The sequence below is a fragment of the Oncorhynchus gorbuscha genome, linkage group LG03 (genome assembly GCF_021184085.1).
Source record: "Oncorhynchus gorbuscha isolate QuinsamMale2020 ecotype Even-year linkage group LG03, OgorEven_v1.0, whole genome shotgun sequence".
Classification (NCBI taxonomy): Eukaryota; Metazoa; Chordata; class Actinopteri; order Salmoniformes; family Salmonidae; genus Oncorhynchus; species Oncorhynchus gorbuscha.
Genome location: NC_060175.1, coordinates 51,105,099 through 51,122,092, shown reverse-complemented (window position 1 = coordinate 51,122,092; position 16,994 = coordinate 51,105,099). Strand labels below are relative to the sequence as shown.

Genomic DNA, 16,994 nt, shown 5'->3' with positions numbered 1-16,994 from the left:
TCTTGTCTCAGACATATTCTGTTCTTTCACACAAAAGCTTGTGTTCAATTCATTCATGAGAAAAGCCATTGTGCGTGACACTGAATAGATATAAAGCTCCGTATTCAGACAATAATTGGGGAGACAGTATGATTGCCTGTAGAACACAGTTTGATCTGAAAACAATAGACATCTGAAGATGACAGCATTGGATACAATGATAGCTCAACCCTAATCCTTTTGTTGATGACAATTACACATGTAGACGTGCTTGCACAGCAGTCCCTCTCTTTCTCTCTCTCTGCTTCTCTCTAGCTTCAAATAGTGTGCTTTTAACACATCTGAATGGCATTAACGAATCCGAGCAGTGAAAAATCTGTTCCATGGAGTGTTGTCATTTGCGAGGAGACAAGAAATGCCTACAAAACTGCGGCCGCATCCCAATTAGCTGTAGTCTTTGAGGTTTGTCATGCAACAAGGCCTCCCTGCCGCTCTCACCGGAAAAATGACGCACAGTCCCACTCTGAGACGCCACAGGAAACTGGCAGGGTCAATAGAATGACAGAGCGCAGGCTGTCCATCCAATCAGGAGAGAGCCTCTGTCACCAAAGATTGATGGGAACATTTCCTGGCCTGTAGCCCCAGATATCAAAGCAGGATTTTTCTTAGATCACCTCTATTGATCTGTTTTTGTTTCAAAGCAATCGCCCGGAGCCTCACAGCCATTTCAAATCCTCTATGCACTGAGATTACACCAGCTTGTGGGAGGTCTATCTATGTGCTGACTATTGAAAAATGGAAGTAAAAAGTCTGTTATTTAATGGATTTGGAATTCAAAAGGTTCTCTCAAGTCCCTATAGAGTAAACGAAACCAAGCACATATTTTCCATCTTTATATCTCTACTGATTCATCTATTTGAATGTTGGCATCATTGTTTCCATGGCATTACTATTCTATTGTTCTATTTTGTACCCCTCCCCTTCAGGAGATTTCCTTCTTAGGTTTTGCATGCTGTTGGATCATCTTTTGAGCTTTTGCAAACTGTCTTTAAGAAAATTTGGATGAAAAATATCTGCAACAACTCACTGGTATCTCTGAGGGAGATTGAAAGAGCCCCCACACTCAATCACTCCCACATGAAGAAATACTATGGTATAAAAACTATGATATTCACTGTAGTGTTTTTAATTTTAAAATGTTTTAGCCCTTTTTTCTCCCCAATTGGTAGTAGCAGTCTTGTCTCATCACTGCAACTCCGGTACGGACTAAGGAGAGGCAAACGTTGAGAGCCATGCATCCTCTGAAACACAACCCAACCAAGAAGCACTGCTTCCTGACACAATGCACATCCAACCCGGAAGCCAGCCCGCACCAATGTGTCGGAGGAAACACCTGGCAACCTGGTCAGTGTGCACTGTGCCCAGCCCACCACAGGAGTGCACGATGAGACAAGAACATCCCTGCCAGCCAAACCATCCCTAACCCAGACGACGCTGGGCCAATTGTGCACGGGTATACAGATATTTTCTACTGTATTATTGACTGTATGTTTGTTTTATTCCATGTGTAACTCTGTGTTGTTGTACGTGTCGAACTGCTTTGCTTTATCTTGGCCAGGTCGCAGTTGCAAATGAGAACTTGTTCTCAACAAACGTACCTGGTTAAATAAAAGGTGAAAATTACTTGTTTAGGACTTGAAACTCAAGGTTAAAGACTTGAAACTTGACTTGATGGTCTTGTCTTGAGACTTGATTCAGACTTGCCTGTCTTGACTTGGGACTTGAGTGCTAAGACTTGAGACTTACTTGTGACTTGTAAAAAAATGACTTGGTCCCACCTCTGGTAAGTACTACACATGATCACAGGAAACTACAGTTTGAAGTATAGTATTCTACAGTATACTACAGTTTACAATATAATTATATTTAAGTACTGTAATATTATATAGTATTGTTATATATCTGAGAGAGAAATATGGCACAGATTCTACTTAGAGATGGTTTACTTTGAAAATAAGATTTAAATAATAAATAAGATTTCCTAAGTTTTCCTAAGGGCACGTGTACGGGATTTCCTAAATATAAATGGCAACCGACAACATAAATAAAATATTTAGGGTCCGTTTACTCTTTCATCATCCTCCAAAAAAGGTATAACACAATTTGTTTTCAGAGTACTCTTAAAGGCCCAATGTAACTGTTTTTTTTTACATCAAATATTTTCTGGGTAACAATTAAATAGCTTACTATAATAGATTTCCATGGGAAAAGTAGCTTTTTAGCAAAAGACAATTTCTCAAGCAATAACTTAGCTAGGACTGTCTGGAGTGGTCAAATTGGGGAGGGGAAAACGGAATACTAGCTGTTATTGGAACACTTTTTGTTATTGGTCTAATAAGCAATTGACCGAATGGTGATGTCACCATGGAAAGCCAAAACATGCCCATGCAAACCTGCAACTATCAGAAGTAACACCAATCAAATTGTTTCACACTTTCACAGTGTTAGTTTCATCAGCAGTACAATATAATAGAAAACACAGGGAAATAAAACATGTTTCCCCATATACCCAAGCTCTTTCCTCAAATAACAAGCACACAACACCATTCTAGTGGATGCCAAAGCCTTTGCCTGTTTAAGTATTAATGAGGTATTAATGAGTATAAATGAGAAGTCCATAGCAAGTAAAGTGTTAAACAACAGATGGCATTTACTGTTCATACTATCCCAAAGCCGTGTTAGGCAGGTTTCCATTGACCCAGGTTAATTTTCACAAAAGTAACGTTGCAACAAAAATAATGTTTCTTTGCAGGACAAGGATTGTCCCGAATGTAATGAATGCCTGAATTTCACACCTTGTTTTTCCTGGTTGGCTGGATGCAAATTTCACGATCCAATTATTTCAGATCTACAGGAGTAGAGGAGTGCAAGTTTCTGTGCAAGACCGTGGCGATATGTTGGCACATGAGAATAATGCTTACTTGGGACATGAAACAGGGTGGGAGGGCATACAGGCTGTTGCCAATTTATTGATACACCATTTTTTTGGAGGGAGGGGGGTGACGTCATTATGTCCAGCTGTTTTTAACGACACAAGACAGTTCAATGGAAACACACCGTAGCAAGCAATTGTCACATCTATTTTCTATGTGAACTTTCTAAATGTCGACAAAGAATAACTGGAGAAGTTTATGGAAACATAGAAACCTCTCTCTGCACACATCATTAACTATCTAAATTAGGGATATATGAGATACTGATTAGGAGGAGAGGCACCATGTGGTTTTATCAAGACTGGGCCCCCTAATCCACTGACAGAGATAAAAACTCAGCCTCACTCACTTACTTAGACACACCTGCAGTCAATTCACACAAAACCACTTCCCTGGCACTAGCAAAACCTAGCAGTAAACACTGGAAAGTGATAGGTGGCAGGCTAACTTTACAATCCAATGTAGCGCCATAAAAATAAATGGCTCCGGCCAGGAGTTTTGTTATTTACCAAAGAATCTGGAGTTGGAAAAATAATGAGGTCAAAGGGTCTCCACTGCTCTGCAGGTGGTCTCACGGTTAGATCAGTAGAAATGGGCAGAAGTTACCTCCAAGCTGACAAATGGTGCTGGTTCTTGACCAGTTTGGCAAGACTTGTCCTCAACATTTTTCATGTCTGGGGGAAGAGAACATTCAGAAAGACTATTGCTGTGTTCTGGCTGTCTACCAGTACGCCAAGGACCGACATAGAGATGTCCAGAAACCCAATAAATATTCTGACAAATCTCCAAAATGGAAGTTCATGGCCAAGCAGTCAAGTTTAATATTGTAGACATGTTAAATGTATTTTATCATTTGAAAAACTGCACCAAAACATTCAGCTGATTGCTGACAAATCTTAGGGTGTCATATAATTGTGAATTGAGCTGGGGAAATCAACTATGTAAAGCAACTCCAATTTTGCTATGACAAATGAGAATCCCTGAAAGCACTCATTCAATTGAAATGATGAAGTCATTAGTTTCCAGCTGCTGTGCATCAGTAACATTAACCAACTCTAACCAACATTAGTTAATACAGGAGAGAACAACTTCCCCCTCTCATTGAAGCCCCGGAGTTCAAGGCCGACCGTGGTACTGCAGGCACTGTTTTCAGAAAACATGATCCCCCATTATAGTGAATGGGAAAATGACTATCTTTGTGGTCAATCTCTGAGTAAATTAAAAAAAAAAAAAATGTGAAGACAGTCATGGCACCAATAATTCCATCTATTACACCAGATGTATGTCCTTGAACAGATTCTTTTAAAAGCTCACACTGAAGAAGTTATAAGGATTATTTATTATGCGTCCTCCGAAATATGACCCGCCAAACCGCGCTGCTTTTTAACACCCGCTCGCTTAAACCGGAAGCTGCACCAATGTGTCGGCGGAAACACTGATCAACTGACGACTGGCCAACCACTCCCCTAACCCAGACAAAGTTGGGTCAATTGTGCGCCACCCTATGGTACTCCCGATCACGGCCAGTTGTGACACAGCCGGGGATCGAACCCCAGGCTGTAGTGACACTGCAAAACTGCGATGCAGTGCCTTAGACTACTTCGCCACTCGGGACGCCAGCCTTCAACTTGGAGATACACAATGAGTGGGGGCAGCACTGAGCGATGCTGCAAAGGTCACTTCCTGGACTAGCTCAAACTGCGCATGTTATGTCTTCATGAGACGCCATCTTAGCAAGATAAAACCAACTTCCAATGCGCTATTGATTCTTCACCCCAGGAGGTTGGTGGCTCATGGTAATGGCTGGGGTGGAATCAGTGGAATGGTACCAAATACATCTAACACATGGTTTCCATGTGTTTGATACCATTCCATTTACTCCCTTACAGATATTATTATGAACCGTCCTCTCCTCAGCAGCCTCCACGGGTCTTCCCATAGGAATGAATGTTTTCACGTAATCGATGGATTTGTCCATTCATATACAGTCATTGGAACAATAGCACACAGCAATCACTGCACCTTCCAACTGAGAGAAGATTAAGATTTTACACATGGCAACCGATCCAACTATTAAGCATGCCCACCTCGATTCATTATTCTAATTATGGTTGATACGTGCTCTGATCCCCCGTTAGGGGAGAGCCCTGACTCTAGGCATGGCTGAGCCAGTAAACAGGCTCTTGCTATGCAGAGCAGTACACGTCGGGATGCTGGTGTATAGCTTATCACACCCAGTGATCCTACATCTGGCATGTATCTCCATCATAAGCTGAGAGTCCCAGGCAGCCAGGCGTCTGCTCTGCTTACAGCCCCCAGTAGAGCTCCACGCTGTGTAATGAGGTCCCAGAGGACCGCTGCCCTCACACCAGGCTCGGTCTTAGGGACCGACATTACAACGTTTCCCCCTACAGACGCTGGCTGGGGCTTTTATTAGGGACATATCTCATTCCAAACAAAACAGGAGTTACATTTTAATATTATGGGAAGCCGCAAAATGGTGAGCACACGCGGCTTAGACAATTATGGTGGAGCACCTGGTGCTTGTGTACACTTGGATGTATGGGGTCACTGTGCATACGGTTGATGTTTGTTTGTGTCTGTCTTACCCACCAGATTCATTCAAAAACAACGCCATATGGTTGTGTGTACAACATGCACCTATTTTCATTGCCCATAAAATACAGTTGGTACGAGGAAAGTTGTACTCTATTACATAGCAGCACATGTAGAAGATGTTAAACATGAGCCTCGTGTATCCTTTGTGTAGTCAATATTCTCCTAAATTACACTCCCCATTGTCCTTAGTGGTTTACATGACATTCACCCATCAGCTGAGAGGGAAGGAAGGGGGAACTTTCTGCTACCTCATCGTATCATGCTACTTGAGACAACGGCACTTTTCCTTGTCCAGATCTGCCTGTCCCCGAGCCTGTCTTCCTCCATCCTGTCTGCTCTTCTACAGATCGTCCCTAGGGGGTGCCTTGTAACCTTGCCCATGCAACCACCACAATACCCTCTGCGGGAACACAGCAAAGGAGACTGTGATCCCCCTCTATTCCAGTCAGGACATTTGTCACTTTTATGTCTTTGCTCTTTGTTCAGTATTTTTCAATATTCACAGGTTATCTGGAATGAGATTAAACTGGGAATAATGGTGATATTCTGCTGGCTTTCATTCGGGATCATACATATGTAGGATCTTAATTTGAGCCAGTTTGCTACAGCAGGAAAATAACCCCCAGCAACAGGGAATGTGAATTATTACGTGGATCATCATTTATGGAGATTTCTTATAGTTCATGCAAACCAGGTCTGACATTTTAAAATGGGAGTTCCACACTTTAAAAGCCTTTTGAAACCTTGAATACACTACAAGTTTGCATTTCCTAATTCTCAGCAACAAAAGAGTGATCAAAAGAAGATCCTACCGCTGTAACTACTTGCTCTTTATGCTAAGGCTGTCAGGTTTTGTTGTACATTTGAGGACCTTGTGGATACGCTGCCCTTTTCATTGTGTTTTTTTTATTTATTTTTTTACATATACTGTATTAGATTCACTTGTGAAAATTCAGACCACCACAAAACAAAAAGCACTATAAATCTGAATGATAATAGGCGTGCGGGGCTAGAGTGGCTCAGGGCTACATTGTAAATCCTGTTCTTTCAGAAAGGTAATGTACAGTTGGCTCAAACGGCATCCAATAAAACCTAATCCTATTGGTTGTGGTTCTCATTCCTATGAAAACATTGCAGGATGAAAAATGCAAACATGATTTTGTGGATTTGTTTTTATAAAACTGTACAAAATTGTATTTGAAGCTGCCATTTTCACCATGTACTGAGGCAGAACAAGTAAGATGCTGCCTGTTTCATTGAGAAAAGGGAAAGACGATTTATTTCTCATGGAAAAGCCTTTCACAAATAGCCTAAGGCACCATAAAGGGGAGACATGTCTAATATGGAGCTGTGAATGCCTCTGCCAGGACATAACAATAACCACAAACTGCCTCTTTCTGAAAGAACACATGACAACATCTGAGATATGACAAGCTTGTAAGCCTATAGCCACGAGCAAATGATAATCCGGACTGCAATAAACCAAGTGCACTGAATGGGACAGGGCTTCACTCTCTGCAATGGCATATCCTTTAGTCATGTCACATGGAGAATGATAGCCCCAGCCAATGCCTTAAGCACAGAAGTGTACAGGGGACCTTGCCAGCGAGAGAGACAAGCCTCCTATCTCCCTCCCACTGGGTTGTTCCGGGAAAGGAACCCCTGAACATGTGCGATAACATTGACCTCATTGCAGGTTTGTCCTTCAGTGTTAGGTTTGAAGATGAATTGTCCGTGCAGAGTAGACTGCCATTGATCATGTTCACCCAGTGTCCCCAACAATACAGCAGCCTGTTAAAGGTGATCGCCAACTCTTATCATTGCATCTTCATCATCCCCCACCCAACCCCTCCAAGGCTGAACGGACAGAAATCTCTCCCCGAGTCTATTTTAAAAAGGTAGCATAAACGGATACCGTATGCACATTTCCAGAAAAGCAGGCAGGGATTATGGAGAACGATAACTGAATATTTCATGCAACCAAACATATTTCCAGAACATACAGGGCAGATTGCTTCTTCCTCCTGTCACCAGCAGTAAACATGAAAGAGGAGGGCTCAGGGCAGACCTGCAGCACTGTGAACACTGCCTGCACTAAAGGGAGCAGGAGTTGTCACTGTAATAGCTTGTACCGACGGAAGTTCAATTAGGCCTGGGTACTTGCTAGGCTCAACCACACCTTCCAACATGCTGCTGATGCGATACAGAGTCTGCTGTCTAGAGTACAGCTAGGCGTGTCACAATGTTTCATATAATCAGTGTTTATGATATCGGTATCTGTTCCTGGGTCAGTATAATTGCTCTCTCTGTCACAGTCCAAGGAGGGTCAAGAAAGGCTAATCTGTGTTATCTATCGCCAGTGTTTTAGAGATGAAGGGATAAAGGGGCATCATCAATGGGCAATTACATCTGTACAGCAATTAATCTCTGCTTCCTGTTGTCAAGCTCATCTCTAATCTCTACTAGTAGCCTGTGTGTCTAATACGGATTCCATCAGTCAGGAGGGTGCCAGTAGAATAATGGAGTGTCTCTCTCTCTCCCTCCTGCTTCTTCCCTCTCCTTCCATATCCCTGTCTCTCTCTCTTCCTCCCACTTCTCTCTCACTCTCACACACACACACACACACACACACACACACACACACACACACACACACACACACACACACACACACACACACACACACACACACACACACACACACACACACACACACACACACACACACACACACACACACACACACACACACACACACACACACACACAGCTTCAAAAGTCATGCTGTCTCAGGAGGCATTGCTTATTTGTATTAGGGATTGTATGTAAATGAAAAGGCAATGCAGCAAATGTAGTTACAGGCACATGTGTGTGTTTGTATGACTGACTGTATTCTGGTAAGTGAATGGAAGAGAGAGTAAGGGAGAGAGTAAGGGAATGAAATGGATATTATCTGAGTCTACTGTTCAGTCTTCAAACTATGTTGAATGTCCATGCCAGTAGCTTTACTACCCTGACACAATCTGGTATTTTTCATGCACTTTCTTGACCCGAAAACAAAATAGGCATGAAATCTGTCCGGTCGGATTCGCATGTTAAGTGGTGAGAGATGTTGCCATGGCTGACCTGGACCTGTAGGGAGTTGGTGGTGGAGCCCTTCCTTGTCCAATTACACTGGACTTCATTCAAGTTGTTTGGTGAGAAGTATTCGACCTACTTTTAGGCACAAAGCACCAGTGGCCTGAATACTGAGAGGCTTGGGACGACGAGTGAACCCCGGGTACCATGAGAGGCTCCATCTTTAGCGTGGAGTAATAATGAGGTACCTGGTGGTATATAAACTCTTTGCACATACATACTGCAGGATCTAGGTATAGGCCCATCATTCCACATTGGATGTGCCTGGCCACCTTTACCTGGGTAAAGGTGTAAAAAAATAACTTAGGGACAGGCTGATTTGTCCAGAAATGGAAGTGTGACCTTCACAAGGTCCCTCTAACTGATGTGGCTTGGCAAGTGTTGCTGCACACAAGCACAAGGCGAAGACGAATGGAAGCATATCAAAAACAGGACCAAATTGAGCAGAAGCTATGATGTGTTTTCCTCTTAGGTTCTCCAAGCACGTAATCCCCAAGAGGCACTGTACTGTGTGTTGGGAAACAACCGACCAAAATGTTTACTACTTAGTCGCTTTAATGACTAAAAGCACATTCTGAGAGGAATCACTGAGGCAAAACAAAGCGTGCTTCATTATGCTGTACACACTGGTATCTTTAGACTCGCACAAAAACGAATCATCAACACCGGGCTCAATCTTGCTCAAAATCAATTATGGAACGTAGAGGCTCCAATAATAGCAATCTGCTACTTCAAATGTGACTTACATTTTCCTCATTAAAGACAAAATCACTCATCATATTGCTCTCCACAAACAACACTTGCCTCATAATCCACAGCAATACATAGGATGGAGATGAATTTCCTTGATGGAGAAAAGTAACTCACAGTGGCAGATAACAATAGGGGCGGGGGTCAGTTTCTCCCCATGCCCCCAATAACAAATTAGGTATAAGGTGGCCATAGGGTTACCATTCCATGTTGTGAAAAAAAAACTTTAAATTCTGCACTATTGACTCAGCATCCCTGCCAACAATAGTATTGCTACGCAACATAAAACACTATGCATGCTGTGTGATCAATGGATTTTGTTTTAAGAAATCCATTTAGATGTAAGTGAAATCAATGAGATGAACGCATGTAAACCAACATTGTTTACAATGGCATTACAATGGCAATAGAGACATCCATTCTAGGCTACAGCTAGTTGCATTAGCGTATGAGTGAATTTTATATTCACTCTGACCATTTTTATTTTATTTTACAAGTCATTCTTCTATGATTAGCCTATAGCGAATTGCCTATCTTAGTAGCCTACGTGATACACCGGCTATGATTATTTATGCTTGCCAACTTTGGAGCAAAGTATCACAAAATGACGAACTAATGAACAAGAACAGATTAGGGAGAAAAACATTTATGCATTTACCGTAAATACATACAAAAATAGATTTGCGAAAGTAAATACACTTACTTTTTTTAAAGAGCAGGTCCTATCGTTCAAGCAGTTTGCGGAGGTTGAATTTTGTTTACAGCCGCTTGAGATACTTATCGCTACTGAATCTCAAAACGTGCGCTCAGACCGAACTAGAATGACACGACAACGCGTTCCTCACCGTGGACGCTATCGCTCCCGCTGAAAAAAAAGCAAAAAGCTAAAGTATAGGTTGTCTCTTACAAAGACATTCAGAGAAAGCGACCCTATCGCTGTCAATAGCTTTTAGAAATCCATGGCAACCGAGAAAACCCTCCACAACTTCTCAACGGTGTGACCGGGTTAAACCACCCTCAATGACAGCAACGTTATTGCGCTAGCAAAATGGGCAGGCAGGTTTCGGGGAGGAGGGGGTTGACAGCCAACTCAAATGAAGACATATAGTATATTGAATGGGGGGGGGGAATTGAATTGAAATTGTGAGTGTAAATCAGAGGAAAGGGGAATTAGAATTGTGAATGTAATCAAACAACATTTCACAGGATATGGCAGATAGATTATCCAAGGGCATGGGTGGTATAGGTGTGTATAGGAACCACATAATGCAGGTAGGCTATTAATGAGCCACACAATACAAATATATATATTTTTTTTTAATACATTCACCTAATTTGTGTCGATACGTCAACAGCTAATTCCCAATGTAGGAGACCCTAACGGTCATATTAGGGAGGGAGACACCATACTACTCCGTGTAGGGAGGGATTGTTTCACAACCTCAGACAGCAGCAACATCATTAAAGCGCTTGCTCAATCTCTGTGCCACTGATCAGCTGTGCAGGGTGGGGGAGGTCAGGTAGCAATCAAATTAGCTTTTCAACCTCCACCATATTACTGGGTGCTAATTTGAAATTTTCAGGAGACACCTGCCATCTAAGCTCTGCTCAGTGATGAGTAACACGCTGTAACAAATTAGAAATGCATGCTGTCAGCTAGGTTATAAGGGCAATAGTTGGATACAGTTATTCTGGGTAGCTGTTGCTGTGGTCTGGACAGGGTCAGTTATTCCAGGAAAAAAATATAAGTTTATGGCTGAGAGTGATGTAATTGGATGACAACACTGCCCCATGACCTAGGACCTGGGTTTTTTTTTTGTAAAATGTTACAGGCTACTTTCAAAACTATTCTATACATCCCTTTCCACATTTAATAGATTTCACCATGTTCTCTCAAGTGCTTAACCTGATACGTCCGAGAGAGGGAATGAACAGACTGAATAGAATCCAACCTAATCTAATTCAGGCCATTTTAATCACATTGACGGGATTACACGATGCATTCAAGGAGCACTGTGTGTAATAGGATCTTTATATGAGGCACACTCCACATTACAAAGAGCGCTCCATCAAATACTGTACAATTTGATTTCTTGTCAGACTGAGAACACCTGTTTCAGTATTCAATGAGCAGAGAGTACTCTACAATGTCATGGGGTAGAGAATATCTAACCATTACAGTAGAATTACTGTACCATCCCACCTAAGCATACAGAGTGTTATCTACCAACGTGGCCCGTTACCAAGTACTGTGGGCTCTCCTTCTCCGTGGCTGACGTGATTAAGACATTTAATGTGTTAACCCTCGCAAGGCTGCCGCCCCTGACGGCATCCCTAGCCGCGTCCTCAGAGCATGCACAGACCAGCTGGCTGGTGTTTACGGACATATTCAATCTTTCCCTATTCCAGTCTGCTGTCCCCACATGCTTCAAGATGGCCACCATTGTTCCTGTATCCAAGAAGGCAAAGGTAACTGAACTGAATGACTATCACCCTATAGCACTCACTTCTGTCATCATGAAGTGCTTTGAGAGACTAGTCAAGGATTATAGCACCTCCACCTTACCTATCACCCTAGACACACTGCAATTTGCATACCGCCCCAATAGGTTCAAGGACGATGCAATCGCCATCACACTGCACACTGCCCTATCCCATCTGGACAAGAGGAATACCTATGTAAGAATGCTGTTCATTGACTACAGTTCAGCATTCAACACCATAGTACCCTCCATGCTCATCATTAAGCTTGAGGCCCTGGGTCTCAACCCTGCCCTGTGCAATTGGTTCCTGGACTTCCTGGCAGGCTGCCCCCAGATGGTGAAGGTAGGAAACAACATCTCCACTTCACTGATCCCCACAAGGGTGCATGCTCAGCTCCTCTTGTACTCCCTGTTCACCCATGACTGTGTGGTAATGCACGCCTCCTACTCGATCATCAAGTTTGCAGACGACACAACAGTAGTATGCTTGATCACCAACAACGACGAGACAGCCTATAGGGAGGGGGTGAGGAGACTCGGAATGTGGTGGAAGGAAAACAACCTCTCACTCAATGTCAACAAAACAAAGGAGATGATCATGGACTCCAGGAAACAGCAGAGGGAGAACCCCCCTATCCACATCGACGGGACAGTAGCGGAGAAGGTGGAAAGTTTTAAGTTCCTCGGCGTACACATCACGGACAAACTGAAATGGTCCACTCACACAGACAGCATGGTGCATAAGGATTAACAGCACCTCTTCAACCTCAGGAGGCTGAAGAAATTTGGCTTGTCACCTGAAATCCTCACAAACAAACTTTTACAGATGCACAATTGAGAGCATCCTGTCGGCTGCATCACCGCAACTGCACCACGGGGCTCTCCAAAGGGTGGTGTGGTCTGCACAACGCATGACCAGGGGCAAACTACCTGCCCTCCTGCACACCTACACCACCCGATGTCACAGGAAGGCCAAAAAGATCATCAAGGACAACAACCACCCAACTGCCTGTTCACTGCCTGTTCACCCCATCAAAGCTGGGACTGAGAGGGTGAAAAATAGCTTCTATCTCAAGGCCATCAGACTGTTAAACAGCCATCACTAACACAGAGAGGCTGCTGCCTACATACAGACTTGAAATCATTGGCCACTCTAACAAATGATCACTAGTCACTTTAATAATGATGTGTACATATCTTGCATTACTCATCCAATATGTACAGTTGAAGTCAGAAGTTTACAGACACCTTAGCCAACTACATTTAAACTCAGTTTTTTACCATTTCTGAATTTAATCCCAGTAAGAATCCCCTGTCTTTTGTCAGTTAGGATCACCAATTTATTTTAAGATTGTGAAATGCCAGAATAATAGTAGAGAGAAGGATTTATTTCAGGTTTTATTTATTTCAACACATTCCCAGTGGGTCAGAAGTTTACACACACTCAATTCGTATTTGGTAGCATTTCCTTGAAATTGTTTAACTTGGGTCAAACATTTCAGGTAGCTTTCCACAAGCTTCCCACAATAAGTTGGGTGAATTTTGACCCATTCCACCTGACAGAGCTGGTGTAACTGAGTCAGATTTCTAGGCTTCCTTGCTCGTACATGCTTTTTCAGTTCTGCCCACAATTGTTTATATGTTGGTTTTGGAGCAGTGGCTTCTTCCTTGCTGAGCGGCCTTTCAGGTTGTGTCGATATAGGACTCGTTTTACTGTGGATATAGATACTTTTGTAACTGTTTCCTCTAGAATCTTCACAAGGTCCTTTGCTGTTGTTCTGGGATTGATTAGCACTTTTCGCACCAAAGTACTTTAATCTCTCAGAGACAGAACGTGTCTCCTTCCTGAGTGGTATGATGGCTGTGTGGTCCCATGGTGTTTATACTTGCGTACTATTGTTTGTACAGATGAATGTGGTACCTTCAGGCGTTTCGAAATTTGATGACCCAGACTTGTGGAGGCCTACAATTTTTTTTTCTGATGTCTTGGCTGATTTTTTTTGTTGTTCCCATGATGTCAAGCAAAGAGGCACTGCGTTTGAAGGTAGGTGTCACGACTTCTGCCGAAGTCGATGCCTCTCCTTGCTCGGCGGTGGACGTCACCGGTCTTCTAGCCATCATTGATCCATGTTTCATTTTCCATTGGTTTTGTCTTGTCTTCCTACACACCTGGTTCCAATCCCATTCATTAAATGTTGTTTATTTATTTAACCCTCTGTTTACCCTCGTGTCCTTGTCAGAGATTGTTTGTTGTTATGCTCGTGGTTTATGGATTGGTGTGCGACGGGTTCTTGTACCCACGTTTATTTTATTTTGTACTTTGGTTTTGGAGTTTTTGTTTTACGTTATTAAACTACTCAATTATACCAAGTTTGATTTTCCTGCGCCTGACTTCCCTGCCACCTACACACAAGACATGACAGTAGGCCTTGAAATACATCCACAGGTACACCTCCAACTGACTCAAATGATGTCAATTAGCCTATCAGAAGCTTCTAAAACCATGACATAATTTTCTGGAATTTTCCAAGCTGTTTAAAGGCACAGTCAACTTAGTATATGTAGACTTCTGACCCACTGGCATTGTAATACAGTGAATTATAAGTGAAATAATCTGTCTGTAAACAATTGATGGAAAAATGACTTGTGTCATGCACAAAGTAGATGTCCTAACAGACTTGCCAAAACTATAGGTTGTTAACAAGAAATTTGTGGAGTGGTTGAAAAACTAGTTTTAATGACTCTAACCTAAGTGTATGTAAACTTCCGACTTCAACTGTATTTCATACCATCTATTGCATCTTGCCTATGCCGGTTGGTCATTGTTCATCCATATACAGTGGGGCAAAAAAGTATTCAGTCAGCCACCAATTGTGCAAGTTCTCCCACTTAAAAATATGAGAGAGGCCTGTAATTTTCATCATGGGTACACTTCAACTATGACAGACAAAATTCGAAAAAAAATCCAGAAAATCACATTGTAGGATTTTTTATGAATTTATTTGCAAATTATGGTGGAAAATAAGTACACTGCTCAAAAAAATAAAGGGAACACTTAAACAACACAATGTAACTCCAAGTCAATCACACTTCTGTGAAATCAAACTGTCCACTTGGGAAGCAACACTGATTGACAATAAATGTCACATGCTGTTGTGCAAATGGAATAGACAACAGGTGGAAATTATAGGCAATTAGCAAGACACCCCCAATAAAGGAGTGGTTCTGCAGGTGATAACCACAGACCACTTCTCAGTTCCTATGCTTCTGGCTGATGTTTTGGTCACTTTTGAATGCTGGCGGTGCTTTCACTCTAGTGGTAGCATGAGACGGAGTCTACAACCCACACAAGTGGCTCAGGTAGTGCAGCTCATCCAGGATGAGACATCAATGCGAGCTGTAGCAAGAAGGTTTGCTGTGTCTGTCAGCATAGTGTCCAGAGCATGGAGGCGCTACCAGGAGACAGGCTAGTACATCAAGAGACGTGGAGGAGGCCGAAGGGGACAACAACCCAGCTGCAGGACTGCTACCTCCGCCTTTGTGCAAGGAGGAGCAGGAGGAGCACTGCCAGAGCCCTGCAAAATGACCTCCAGCAGGCCACAAATGTGCATGTGTCTGCTCAAACATTCAGAAACAGACTCCATGAGGGTGGTATGAGGGCCCGACGTCCACAGGTGGGGGTTGTGCTTACAGCCCAACACCGTGCAGGACGTTTGGCATTTGCCAGAGAACACCACGATAGACAAATTTGCCACTGGCGCCCTGTGCTCTTCACAGATGAAAGCAGGTTCACACTGAGCACATGTGACAGACATGACAGTCTGGAGACGTCATGGAGAACGTTCTGCTGCCTGCAACATCCTCCAGCATGACCGGTTTGGCGGTGGGTCAGTCGTGGGGTGGCATTTCTTTGGGGGGCCGCACAGCCCTCCATGTGCTCGCCAGAGGTAGCCTTTCTGCCATTAGGTACCGAGATGAGATCCTCAGACCACTTGTGAGACCATATGCTGGTGCGGTTGGCCCTGGGTTCCTCCTAATGCAAGACAATGCTAGACCTCATGTGGCTGGAGAGTGTCAGCAGTTCCTGCAAGAGGAAGGTATTGATGCTATGGACTGGCCCGCCCGTTCCCCAGACCTGAATCCAATTGAGCACATCTGGGACATCATGTCTCGCTCCATCCACCAACGCCACTTTGCACTACAGACTGTCCAGGAGTTGGCGGATGCTTTAGTCCAGGTCTGGGAGGAGATCCCTCAGGAGACCATCCGCTACCTCATCAGGAGCATGCCCAGGCATTGTAGGGAGGTCATACAGGCACGTGGAGGCCACACACACTACTGAGCCTCATTTTGACTTGTTTTAAGGACATTACATCAAAGTTGGATCAGCCTGTAGTTTGGTTTTCCACTTTAATTTTGAGTGTGACTCCAAATCCAGACTTCCATGGGTTGATAAATTTGATTTCCAATGATAATTTGTGTGATTTTGTTGTCAACACAGTCAACTATGTAAAGAAAAAAGTATTTAATAAGAATATTTCATTCATTCAGATCTAGATGTGTCATTTTAGTGTTCCCTTTATTTTTTTGAGCAGTGTATTTGGTCAATAACAAAAGTTTCTCAATACTTTGTTATATACCCTTTGGTGGCAATGACAGAGGTCAAACGTTTTCTGTAAGTCTTCATAAGGTTTTCACACACTGTTGCTGGTATTTTGGCCCATTCCTCAATGCAGATCTCCTCTAGAGCAGTGATGTTTTGGGGCTGTTGCTGGGCAACATGGATTTTCAACTCCCTCCAAAGATTTTCTATGGGGTTGAGATCTGGAGACTGGCTAGGCCACTCCAGGACCTTGAAATGCTTCTTACGAAGACAGTCCTTCGTTGCCCGGGCGGTATGTTTGGGATCATTGTCATGCTGAAAGACCCAGCCACGTTTCATCTTCAATGCCCTTGCTGATGGAAGGAGGTTTTCACTCAAAATCTTACGATACATGGCCTCATTCTTTCCTTTACACGGATCAGTCGTCCT

At 43.1% G+C, this 16,994-nt stretch overlaps 1 protein-coding gene across 9 annotated transcripts in view; it reads right to left on the bottom strand.

The window, feature by feature from the left end:
- The window catches only part of chl1b (cell adhesion molecule L1-like b), a 69,916-nt gene extending 59,400 nt beyond the window's left edge, over positions 1-10,516 (bottom strand). For 3 of the 9 annotated variants that reach the window (XM_046342824.1, XM_046342827.1, XM_046342822.1), the window contains exon 1: positions 10,183-10,514. The gene's annotated coding sequence lies outside the window, so the exon portion shown is untranslated. Of the gene's footprint in view, positions 1-10,182 lie in introns of all 9 variants that reach the window. The other 6 variants (XM_046342828.1, XM_046342823.1, XM_046342825.1 and 3 more) reach the window with 4 other exon arrangements.
- Positions 10,517-16,994: the final 6,478 nt, after the last annotated feature.